This window comes from Ovis canadensis, chromosome 24, assembly GCF_042477335.2.
Source record: "Ovis canadensis isolate MfBH-ARS-UI-01 breed Bighorn chromosome 24, ARS-UI_OviCan_v2, whole genome shotgun sequence".
NCBI classification, from domain to species: Eukaryota; Metazoa; Chordata; class Mammalia; order Artiodactyla; family Bovidae; genus Ovis; species Ovis canadensis.
Window position 1 is genome coordinate 18,077,791 of NC_091268.1, and position 13,028 is coordinate 18,090,818.

Here is a 13,028-nt window from a genome sequence, read left to right on the forward strand (position 1 = left end):
GCATAAATGCCTCACCCATTAAGAGATCTGGACCGCTCAGGGTGGCTCTGAGGTCTGGTCCAGCCACTATGGCAGTGTGGACCAGTGGGCATGGCTGTCCCTGGCAGAACTGACCAACAGAAAAAGTGGGAGGTGATGAACTGTTCCATACCCCTCTTTACAAACCTTTTCAAAAACCACAGCATCTTACTGGAGGAAAAACAAAGATTCTCCAAACTGCCTGTTGCGTAGTTTCTTCTTCCACACCCTGATGAGCTGTCATCTGAGCTCTTGTTAGAAGTTTTCATGGACAGGGGAACTCATCATAAGGTGCAACATTTTATTTGGAGGGGCATCCTAGTTGCTTTAAGTTCTAAGAAGCTGGACTTCCAGCCACTCAGGCTTGTGCACCTGGAGCCTGGTTGCTTCTGTGAATACCTTGGAGAGGGGGTGGGCCGGTGCAGAGGTCAGGAAGGAGGGGGCTTATGTTACAGACCCACAGGAAGGCTCCATAAACATCGGTCCATCTGAACTCCTGAATGCAGGGAAGAAGTCCACCAGCGCAATGTGTCTTCAGGGTACCTCAGTGACCCAGACACCTCCAGAGCACATGCCTCTGTGTGTCCACTTCTGAGGCACTTACCACACTGAGCAGGACGATTTCCTGGGAAACAGGCTCTCTTCTGGAAGAGATGATAAGAATCCTCTTTGATCCAGGATTGTGAGAATCGAAGGTCAAGGATCACACCAGAAGTCAGACACATGCCCTCACGGGGAGAAATCGGAGCTAAGGAGAAAATTCTGATGGAGAAGTTGCTTCTAAAGAGTTAAGGGCGCAGGGGGGCTCCCCTGGTGGTCCAGTGGTTACGCTCCCAATGGAGGGGGCCTGGGTTGGATCCCTGGTCAAGGAACCAGATACTGCATGCCGCTAAGACCGGGTGCAGCCAAAATAAATAAATAAAAATAAATGTTAAAAAAAAATAAGAATAAAGAGTAAGGGGTGGGCGGAGGCGGTGGGGGCAACTAGTTAGATCCCAAAGAACTGTTCACCCTGAGTCTGCTGAGGAGCTGAGTGGGAAGTGCTCCCCCACAGCGTATTCATGCACCTGTTCCTCTTTCATCTTGATTTCCCGCTCAGTCTGGAGCCTTGCCCCAAACCCCAGGGAAAACTCTCCTTTGCGCAGTCCTTTGAAACTGTAAGATACTTTCCCCTTGCAACAGGTGGGTTTTACTCAAGGAAATAGTGCCTAAACCAGGACATGTCTTTTCAGTATTTTTAAAAATCCTTTTGGGAACTGCATTCTTATATTAACATCTGGTTTATTTAATTTTTAGTTTGGTTGCATACTGTTGAGAAAATTGCAATGCACATAGATCAGTAGTTGCGAATGCTGATGGTTCTAATAGCTCATCTTACAAGATACTCTGCACAGAAAAGGCAAAAGCAGCTTTACTATCAGGTCTGCACAAAAATACAAACATATGTCATGCTGATAGCATAACTTATTTTTATGTCTCTGATACATTATTTTGTATATTACATTTAAATGTTTTACTGCAGCTTTAAAATACTTATTTCAATTTTTTTACTTCAAAGACAATTTTTTCAATTGAGATATAATTTATATACCATAACTTCATCCTCTTTTGAAAATAGTTACTTATTTGGCATCACTGGGTCTTAGTTGTAGCACACGGCATCTTGAATCTTCATTGCAGCATGCAAACTCTTAGTTGCAACATGTGGGATCTAGTTCCCTGACCAGGGTTTGAACCTGGACCCCCTCCTTTGGGAGCATGGAGTCATACATAGCCACTGGACCCCAGGGAAGCCCCAAATTCATCCCTTTATAGTACAAAGTTCAGTGGGTTGTTAAAAAAATTATAGTCACAAAGTTGTACAACAGATCCATGTCTTTGAGAGACGCCAAAGTTGCTTCTTCACAGGGAGTTGGCTAATCACACACGTGTTGCTGCAGTTGAACTTGACCAGGAGACAGCCTGGGACAATAAGGTCAGCACTGGGGGAGACTGAAGAGCCCGGGGCCATTTCCAGTGCTGCAGGCAGCCACTTACTGAGCTCTGTGATGCTCTCATCTCAGTTGCCTTATCAGTAAAATGAGGGTGTAAACAGAATGCTTCCTAGTTTTCTTTTCAGGTCTACTCTGAGCTGCCCATCAAACCTCAAAAATTTGGTTCTTTCTTGGACCAAAATAAAGGGGACCCTCAAATCAATGGTGTAGATTCTTGTTGGAGGCCTTGGACACAGGATCCCCAGGGAAGAGAAAGCAGAGGGGTAACATCCCAAGGAGAGGAGTTTATCACCCACTTTGTGTTCACTCTCTGGGTCTCTGGCCCTTCTCGCCCAGCATCCTGGTTCCTGGGCTGTCACTGCAAATCCTCCATCCGGGTTGCTGCCTCTTGTCACCCTCTGGGTGTGACACTGAACCCGTGTGGATCTCTTAGGACGGGCCAGAGCGCTCCAGCTCCAGGAGCTCCAGCATCTGCTCCTGGGTGGGCATCTCTGGCCTTAGCCACTGATGGCACAGTCTCCGGAGGTGACTAAGAGCCTCTCTGGCCCAGTTGCCTTATCCTGGCAGAGGGGCCTAATGCACTGACAGGAGCCTTTCAGGACCAGGATGGTGGGCTTGCAGGTTGGATTCCTGCCCCCAGGTGGTATCTTTTATCAGGAGGCTCTCCAGTCCTGGGGAATGGAATTCCAGGGCATCGGAGTTTGCAACCATCTTATGGCTCAAGGGATAGCCTCATATCAGCTGGGACTGAACCTGGTCTCTCTGTCAGGTGTGCTTGGGCATATAGGTTCTCCCATTTCTGGCTCTTTTTCACCAAAAACAGTACAAGTGATCAGGAAAAGCTTACTATACATGGGGTCAGCTGACACATTAGCTAAGACCTTTGCAGAGTTCTCCATTATGACCCTGTGCCCTTTCCAGAATCCTCCAATCATGATGTCAAGTCAGTGTTTAGCTGTCAGCTCATCTTGCTGGCCAGGTGCAACCTCTCTCACAGCATAACATACCTCTTCTCTATTGCACTGAACACAGCTATGCTGTCCCCCTTGTTTGTGATTAACAATTTCCCTAGAAAGCTTAGAGAAACTGTAAACTCATGAGAAGCAACCTTTCTCTCCACAAAGCCACCAACCACCAAATCACCCAAACCAAAAACTTCTGAGTCATCTCTGACTCCCTGCTCTCTCACTCCACCAAATCATCACTTTTTCCTCCTCAATCTGTCTCGAAGCCACGCCATCTTCCTCATCTTCAGACCCTCATCTTTCACTCACTCTGTTGCAGCAATCTCCTGAGTGTCTGTCATCTCCGGGCTTGTGCTAATTTGCAGCATCTGGCTACAGTCAACCCCACAACTCTGAAAGCCTGTCCTTGCCTTCCTGTCGGTCCAGGCCAGTGCTGTTGGATAAGGGTGGATACCGAAGAAGTTAGATTTGAGAGATAGGTTTGAGGTAGAATTCACAGGACTTGATGACTGAAAGTTTAAGGCACAAAGGAAGGAGTATTGGTTGGCAGTATGAGCAATTGTATGCACGTGGCGCCAGGTACTGGAGGCAAACAGATCAAAGGCTAATAGTGTGAGTCTGGTTTTGGATATCTGGGGATTTTTTGCTTTTTGTTTTTTAAATTTTATTGGCGTATAGTTGATTAACAATGTTGTGTTAGTTTCAAGTGTATAGCAAAGTGATTCAGTTATACATCTGCATATATTCATTTTTTTCAGATTCTCTTCTCAAATAGATTTTCACAGAATACTGAGTAGAGTTCTCTGTGCTATATATATATACCTATTTTATATATAGTAAAACTAGTGGAGGTGATGGAATTCCAGTTGAGCTGTTTCAAATCCTGAAAGATGATGCTGTGAAAGTGCTGCACTCAATATGCCAGCAAATTTGGAAAACTCAGCAGTGGCCACAGGACTGGAAAAGGTCAGTTTTCATTCCAATCTCAAAGAAAGGCAATGCCAAAGAATGCTCAAACTACCGCACAATTGCACTCATCTCGCATGCTAGTAAAGTCATGCTCAAAATTCCCCAAGCCAGGCTTCAGCAATACGTGAACCGTGAAATCCCTGATGTTCAAGCTGGTTTTAGAAAAGGCAGAGGAACCAGAGATCAAATTGGCAACATCCGCTGGATCATGGAAAAAGCAAGAGAGTTCCAGAAAAACATCTATTTCTGCTTTATTGACTATGCCAAAGCCTTTGACTGTGTGGATCACAATAAACTGTGGAAAATTCTGAGAGATGGGAATACCAGACCACCTGACCTGCCTCTTGACAAATCTGTATGCAGGTCAGGAAGCAACAGTTAGAACTGGACATGGAAGAACAGACTGGTTCCAAATAGGAAAAGGAGTACGTCAAGGCTGTATATTGTCACCCTGCTTATTTAACTCCTATGCAGAGAACATCATGAGAAACGCTGGACTGGAAGAAGGACAAGCTGGAATCAGGATTGCTGGGAGAAATATCAGTAACCTCAGATATGCAGATGACACCACCCTTATGGCAGAAAGTGAAGAGGAACTAAGGAGCCTCTTGATGAAAGTGAAAGTGGAGAGCGATAAAGTTGGCTTAAAGCTCAACATTCAGAAAACGAAGATCATGGCATCTGGTCCCATCACTTCACGGGAAATAGATGGAGAAACAGTGGAAACAGTATCAGACTTTATTTTGGGGGGGCTCCAAAATCACTGCAGATGGTGACTGCAGCCATGAAATTAAAAGACGCTTACTCCTTGGAAGAAAAGTTATGACCAACCTAGGTAGTATATTCAAAAGCAGAGACATTACTTTGCCGACTAAGGTCTGTCTAGTCAAGGCTATGGTTTTTCCTGTGGTCATGTATGGATGTGAGAGTTGGACTGTGAAGAAGGCTGAGTGCCGAAGAATTGATGCTTTTGAACTGTGGTGTTGGAGAAGACTCTTGAGAGTCCGTTGGACTGCAAGGAGATCCAACCAGTGCATTCTGAAGGAGATCAGCCCTGGGATTTCTTTGGAAGGAATGATGCTAAAGCTGAAGCTCCAGTACTTTGGCCACCTCATGAGAAGAGTTGACTCATTGGAAAAGACTCTGATGCTGGGAGGGATTGGGGGCAGGAGGAGCAGGGGACGACCGAGGATGAGATGGCTGGATGGCATCACGGACTCGATGGACGTGTGTTTGAGTGAACTCCGGGAGTTGGTGATGGACAGGGAGGCCTGGCGTGAGCGATTGATGGGGTCGCAAAGAGTCGGACACGACTGAGTGACTGAGCTGAACTGAACTGAACTGAATGTATGCACATCCAAAGCTCCTGATTTATCCCCCCACATACTTTGGTAACCATAAGTTTATTTTTTACATCTGTGAGTATGTAACATTTATTTTCTAAATAAGTTCATTTGTATCTTTAAACAAAAATTAGATTCCACAATGAGTAATATATGACATTTGTCTTTCTCTAACTTACTTCACTTAGTATGCCAATCTCTAGGTTCGTCCATGTTGCTGCAAATGGCATCATTTCATTTTTATGGCAGAGTAGTACTCCACTGGGCATGTGTTTTAATGCCTCAGAGACCCCAAAGGAAGATCTCTTATTGGCAGTTGAATACAGGGATTTAGGGTGCAGGACACAGGAATAATTGGAGCTAGACATAAAGGGAGGTATTTGTAGTCATGGAAGCAGGGAACCATGCACGCAGGTGATCCCAGGCTACATTCAAACCAGAAGGATGCTAGAAGTCGGCTGGGAGCACACAGAAGTCGTGCAAGACTGGCATTAATTCTAGAAAGAAGTGTCAACTTTTAAAACAAGACACAACTTAAAAGTTGTGAATCAAGTTTATTCAGTGTCTTACTAAGGACTACAGCTGGGGAAACAGCTTCTCAGCTCTGAGAAACTGTTCTGGCGAAATTAGGGGTGAGGTCACGATATATGTGATTTTAACACAGGGGTATGCAGCACACCCCTTCTTAGAAAGTACTGTTAATTCGAAAGGAACAGATATCTTAATGTTTTTAGTGTTTTTCTAAGTACGGTAAGATATAAGAATTTGGATTCATAGAATTTTCTCCTAAAAATATCTTAATTATCTGAAGGTTTGTTCTGCCAGTTTTCCCATAGCAGAGTGCCCAATTCCTGAGCTCCGCCCTGAATTCCTTTCAGGGCTTGTTCAAAGTCATTGACTACCCTGGCTAAACACTCAAGATTTGTAGCACTGGACAGGCAGCAATACTCCTTAGCTGGCCGACTACACCATACCCAGGGCAAGTGAGGTCAAAGTATGCCTTTTGACAATTCAAACAGGCAGGGCGCGCCCGTAACTTCGCGTTGCCAAAACGGTGTTAGGGCCAGGGAGGTGGCATCAAGCTCCTCCCGTCCCCGGGGCAGTCGGCGCACAGTCGTGCGAGACCCAGGGTGGGAGTGACGGATAATCACATCCGCCTAACCCTCTCGCAGGTGCCTGGGCACCATGAACCTCGGCAAACACTCTCACCCGGCCGCCCAGCCCCTGCAGAGGCCTCCTCTCCCTGGGTAGCAGGGGTTGGCCGGGAGCCAGGCAAAGCGCTCACTGAGCCTGCAGCTCCCCACACTCAGGTTGCTCTAGGAGCGCGCAAATGTACCGCCCAAAGAGAGCGCCGGAAGTAAGCGCACGATTTCCGGTTCCCAGCCTGTGGGTCGCTCTAGCGCGTCTCGCCTCGTTGGTATTTGCAGCGGGCTTGCACAGCTCGGCTCAAAGGCCGCAAGATTGTTCCGAGCCCGCGCAAACCCACGTGCGAGCCCCACTTCGCGAGTCTTGCTTCTAGTCCTTGCTCCAGGTGGAGGCGCACGCGGGTCTTCGCTGGCCTGCGGGGTCGGAGGTGCCGCCGCCGTGGAGCAGAGACTGCAAAGGAAGTTGACTTCTAATGCAGTTTCCTGGAGTAGCTCTGGAATTTTCTTCTGACTTCCGTTTTACCTCCATTATTAAATGGCCCGAAGTCATTCGTTAACCCCCTGCAAACCACAATCCCGCCGGTCTTCAAAATTCATCTCATTGCCATCTAAAACTATGGAAGTGTAAAGAAAATTTTTTTTATTAAAGTTCACCTCATTGCCAACGTTCATTTTAAAAAACCATTTATTAGATGTCAAATTGGCACATCAGATAAGAGGCACTGCCCAGTGAGAGCCTGCACTGATGCGAATACACCAAAAACTGTAAAAGTCAAAATATTAAACAGCACAAGTGCCTCCAACAGACATACTTCTAAGGGGTCCAAAGGAACTAGAGATTGCAGCATATTCTCAGGTTTATATAATATATATATATATAGTCATATATATATGTGTGTATATATATGTATATATATATAGTCATTTCCCCACCCTCCTCAGACTACACAAGGAAAGATGTTAAAAAATAAGACAGAACTCCTGCAGTCAGATTGGGCCCTGAAAGGATGGATCAAATATCAAGTCATCAGATCAACAGCTTTCTCAACCTGCAAAACTAAAATAATGGATATACACATTTCTAATGAAGATAATTTATTCACTTTTTAAACAGATGGTCCAAGCAAAAACACTTTCCAACTGAAATCCTATAGGCATAACAAGTTTAATGAACAATTTCAAATAGACTCTTTATTCAGATAAACTGTAACCTGCTTAGCACATATATGCAGTAATTTGGCAGATTAATTCGAGCAAAATCTGCAGTATCATTATACATCATGTTGTAGTCATCAGAACAATGCTACTTAATTATACAGAACTGCAAGGTCAGACTCAGAATGTCAGTTGTGGTGAAATGTCACTTGTTTTTAGTTTTAACTCCCTGAATTACCGTGTTAATCATTGTCTGTGTTAAATGGGGAGATGTGAATAGACTATTACCTACTGCAGTAAAGCTGTAAACAAAATTATTTTTAGTTCAAGAATAACAATTCCATCGTTTTTTAAACTACAAAACGTCAAACGTTGACATCTGAATGTTATTGGAATAATGCTGTTTTCATCAGTGATGGCTGTTACAAACCTGATATTCTAGCAATCACATTAAGGACTTGTTTGACACACATTTTCACCGCTACATCAATAACAAAACCCATGACATTTGTTCAGTGGTTGATTTCCTCAGTACAAAGTTTTCATTCTGCATGTGTCAATATCCATGCGGCAAAATGTTGTGAATCAATTGTTCCTAGCAATAAACTTCTGCACTTAGTTTTTCATCCTTAACTTTCATCCAAATATTCATTAAAACTAACATGGTAGGCTAATGATATCTCTGCGTTAATGACCATCTGTGGACTCTGTCAGTTAACACTGCAAACAGAAGGGTAAAAAAGCCATCATCATAAAAACAGCATGTGTCTCACTGATGGACACGGACTGCTTCCTTCAACTCCTTGGGCTCAGAACCTCTGGTTCTTTAACGTTAACGACAATTCCATTTAACAATATTTTGCTCCAGTATTTATATGTAACAGTAGTATCTAGAGACCTATATATTTTCAAGTATTTTGATTAAACAATTTATATGTATCTTCCTTTAGATTTGAGGAAGAGAACCTTTTTTTAAAAAACCAAAACTCAACTAAAACCTTAAAGGCTGTACTCTGTAGAGTCTGCAATCTCTGATTATAGGGATGGGGTTTGAACCTGAAGTCCTGGGGAGTCTCTCTGTTGCTTTGTAACCATACATGTAAGTCAGGCTTGGGATGAAGTGCTAAGGGAGTGAAGCATGTGCACAGGACAGCCGTCATGATGAGCATCCTTCCCCGCCTGTCTCAGTCCCCAGCTGCCTGCAGTTTTAACACCTGGTGCAAATGCCAACTTACAACACAATGTGGCTGAGAGACCCAAGGTTAAATGCTAGCTTCAGTACCTTGCTATTTTTGTGTATGGGCAAGGTACTGCTTTTACCCTCTGTGGGCTCTACTTCCCTTTTATGAAGTGAGGATAGTCCTTTACTGTCAGATTTATTCTGAAGAGTAAATTAAATGATAAACATAAAGTATCGAGTGTACAGACTAAACAAGAGTTAGAAATTGTGTATCATTCTTTGGTTCATACAAATGGAATCTGGATAGTAATTGAGTTAGAATTCTGCCTTCCTTCAGTGGCTGTGAAATTGACTAGGCTTCCTTGGTTATAAAACAGAAACCTTGGTGTCTAAATCAAGGCTGTGGTGAAAATTAAATGGTATATTACATGGAATGTGTGTACAGTGCTTAGAACAGTGCCTGGCACATAAAGGGTAATTGTGCCCCAGTTTTCAGTACATATACTGAGAAACACAAATGTTAATGAAAATTTGCTATATCTACACAGTGTTTTGTGAATGGGTTTGCTGATCGAGAGTGAGATGTGTTTTCAACCTGAAATTTCTCCCACACCTGGTACATTTAAAAGGTTCCTCTCCTGTGTGACTCTTCTGGTGGCATGCAAGCTCGGAGTCCAAAATAAAACTTTCCGTGCATGTTTTGGGTTCATGGGGCTTTTCCCCTCTGTGAGTGCTCTGATGAGAGATAAGCTCAGAGGTAGAATGAAAGGTCTTCGAACACTCGGGACACTTTAAGGGTTTGAATTTTGAGAATGAAAGCAATTTCCCCTCAATTGCTGTAGTGTTCAGATTGTCTTTGTGGCCTCTCCCGGGAAGGGATACGAGGGCTGCCCAAAGCATTTCCTGCTGGGACTGCACAGCTGCTGGGCGGCTGACCTGTGCTTTTCCTCGGGCAAAGCAAGATTTGTTTTCTGACCAACATATTTATCGCCGGCTTTTGTGGCAGTGTGGGTTTTCTGATGCTGTGACAGTCCCCGGAGCTGCGTGAACCCCCTTCCACATATGCCATACCTATGGATTTTCTCCTTCAGGTGGGTCTTCCTGTGCTGAGACAGGTGTGAGGGCTGGCGGAAGCTGCTGCCACACTGTGTACACTTATATGGCTTCTTGCCAGTGTGGTTTCTCCTGTGAGCTCTCAGGTTGGATCTGTGATTGAAAATCTTCCCGCGGTCATCACATTTACACTTTTTCTTTCCTACATGTGTTTTCTGATGCCAAACGAGGTATGAACTATCACTGAAGCTTTGGTCACATTCAGGACACTTGTATGACTTTTTGGTTTCTTCTTTGGGAAATAGAAGAATTTTGAGAAGGGCTCTGGTTCTTAAACTTTGAGCTAGTTTTATCTTCGGGGTGTGGTTTTCAATGGTAACTAAAAGGCTTCTGAACCTTTTCTTGCAAGCAGAAGTTCCACCTGCTATTTTCCCTTCAAAGTTTCCAGCTCCATGCTCAGAGCATTTTTCTGGGTAATAGATGAGGGGTATAGCAAGTGAACATTTTTCTAGGGCAAGCTCTTCAAGTCCCATAGATTCTAGATGTAGCTGCTGATTAATCTCAATCTTATCATCTTCTGCTGATAAAAACAAAACAAAATATAAACACTCTCAAGTAGTACTAGGGTAAGAACAAACTATTGATAGTTACACAGAGGACCAGGAAATTGTAGGATGGCTGACAAAACTCAGGCCTGCCAGAAAGAAAAAAAAATTCATTCCTTTTTAGTGTTCTCCCAAATATCCATAATTTATAAAGCCAATATGTCAATCCAAAAGGGATTTTCTTTTCCTTCCAAAGCAACAGCCCTACGATTGCCCCAATTTGCTGCCTAGAAAGGATTTCAGGGCTGCAGGGCAGTGTGTGGAAACCCAGTCCTCAGTGGTTTTGCTGATTCAAGAAAACCAAATTCAGGAAATTCAATGCAGCTAGAATGTGATGGCAAAATACCAGAGAAGAGGGCAGATGTCCAGGCAGTGAGCTCTGGGCATCTAGATGGGGTCCCCTTAAGACTGGCTGCATATTAATCTGTACATGCATGTGAGGAAACAACCCCAGGCTCAGGAAAGAACCACCAAAAAGGAATAGAAAGAGCAATCTCCAGAGTTCACAAAACACTTCAGTAGTTCATCTTCCAAAGTGGAGACAGTCCCTGCTGCACAAAGCATCAGGCAGTATCCTTAGACACTGCCTTAGCAGGAGGCCAAATCAGCCCTAGATTAAAGATTGCTCTGAACACACCCTAACAGAACACAAATCAAGACTTGAAAGGATCATATTTATTCCAAGTAACTTAAATTAGCACCCCACACCAAAGTCCGAAAACTGTTCTGAAAAAACAAAACCCAGCATCCAACAACATAAATCTCACAATGGCCAACATCCAATAAAAAAAATTACCGGGCATGGAAGTAAGCAGAAAAATATGACCCGTAACATATTCAAAAGCAGAGACATTACTTTGCCGACTAAGGTCCATCTAGTCAAGGCTATGGTTTTTCCAGTAGTCATGTATGGGTGTGAGAGTTGGACTGTGAAGAAGGCTGAGCGCTGAAGAATTGATGCTTTTGAACTGTGCTGTTGGAGAAGACTCTTGAGAGTCCGTTGGACTGCAAGGAGATCCAACCAGTCCATTCTGAAGGAGATCAGCCCTGGGATTTCTTTGGAAGGAATGATGCTAAAGCTGAAGCTCCAGTACTTTGGCCACCTCATGCAAAGAGCTGACTCATTGGAAAAGACTCTGATGTTGGGAGGGATTGGGGGCAGGAGGAGAAGGGGACGACAGAGGATGAGATGGCTGGATGGCATCACCGACTCAATGGACGTGAGTCTGAGTGAACTCCTGGAGTTGGTGATGGACAGGGAGGCATGGCATGCTGCGATTCATGGGGTCGAAAAGAGTCGGACACAACTGAGCGACTGAACTGAACTGAACTAGAAGAAAAATCAGTCAACAAAAGCAGACCCAGAAATGACAGATGACAAAACTAGTAGAAAGAACATTTAAAGAGCTATTATAAATGTGCTTCATGTGTTCAAGAAGTTAGAGGAAAACAACATGATGAAGAAAGAAGTAGAAAATATAAAATGTGAGTTATGGGAAGTTCAAATAGTCAACCCCAGTCAAGGATAAAATTTACTCAGGCATGGGGACATTTCTACATATAGCTCCTTTTAAGTGAGAAAGGCACACCATTCCCTACGATTAAAGCAATTTCCAACTTTTTAAAAATTTCCAAATAATAGTAACCCATACTAATGGAACTTCATAAGTAAAATTATGAATTGACCATAACAAATATTTGGAATGATTACCAGGTACTGCCATGTCTTATGCAAAACCATAGTCACTGTAATAGCCAGGAATTTTGCCCCTTTTTTGGCCACACCCTTTGGCTTGCCGGATTTTAGTTCTCCACCTGGGCAGTCCTAACCACTGGACCACCAGGGAATTACTGATTTTTGCCTAAGACTCATCTCACCCTTTGAAAAATCACACTCTCATTCAAGTTATTGTCATTTCCACATAAATAATTCAAGGATAGGTCCCACTCTCCCATACCAAGTGGATGAGATATGCAATGCTTATTTAACTTATATGCAGAGTACATCATGAGAAACGCTGGACTGGAAGAAACACAACCTGGAATCAAGATTGCCAGGAGAAATATCAATAACCTCAGATATGCAGATGACACCACCCTTATGGCAGAAAGTGAAGAGGAACTAAGGAGCCTCTTGATGAAAGTGAAAGAGGAGAGCGAAAAAGTTAGCTTAAAGCTCAACATTCAGAAAACGAAGATCATGGCATCCAGTCCCATCACTTCATGGGAAATAGATGGGGAAACAGTGGAAACAGTGTCAGACTTTATTTTGGGGGGCTCCAAAATCACTGCAGATGGTGACTGCCGCCATGAAGTTAAAAGACGCTTACTCCTTGGAAGAAAAATTATGACCAACCTAGATAGCATATTCAAAAGCAGAGACATTACTTTGCCGACTAAGGTCCATCTAGTCAAGGCTATGGTTTTTCCAGTAGTCACGTATGGATGTGAGAGTTGGACTGTGAAGGCGGCTGAGTGCCGAAGAATTGATGCTTTTGAACTGTGGTGTTGGAGAAGACTCTTGAGAGTTCCTTGGACTGCAAGGAGATCCAACCAGTGCATTCTGAAGGAGATCAGCCCTGGGATTTCTTTGGAAGGAAT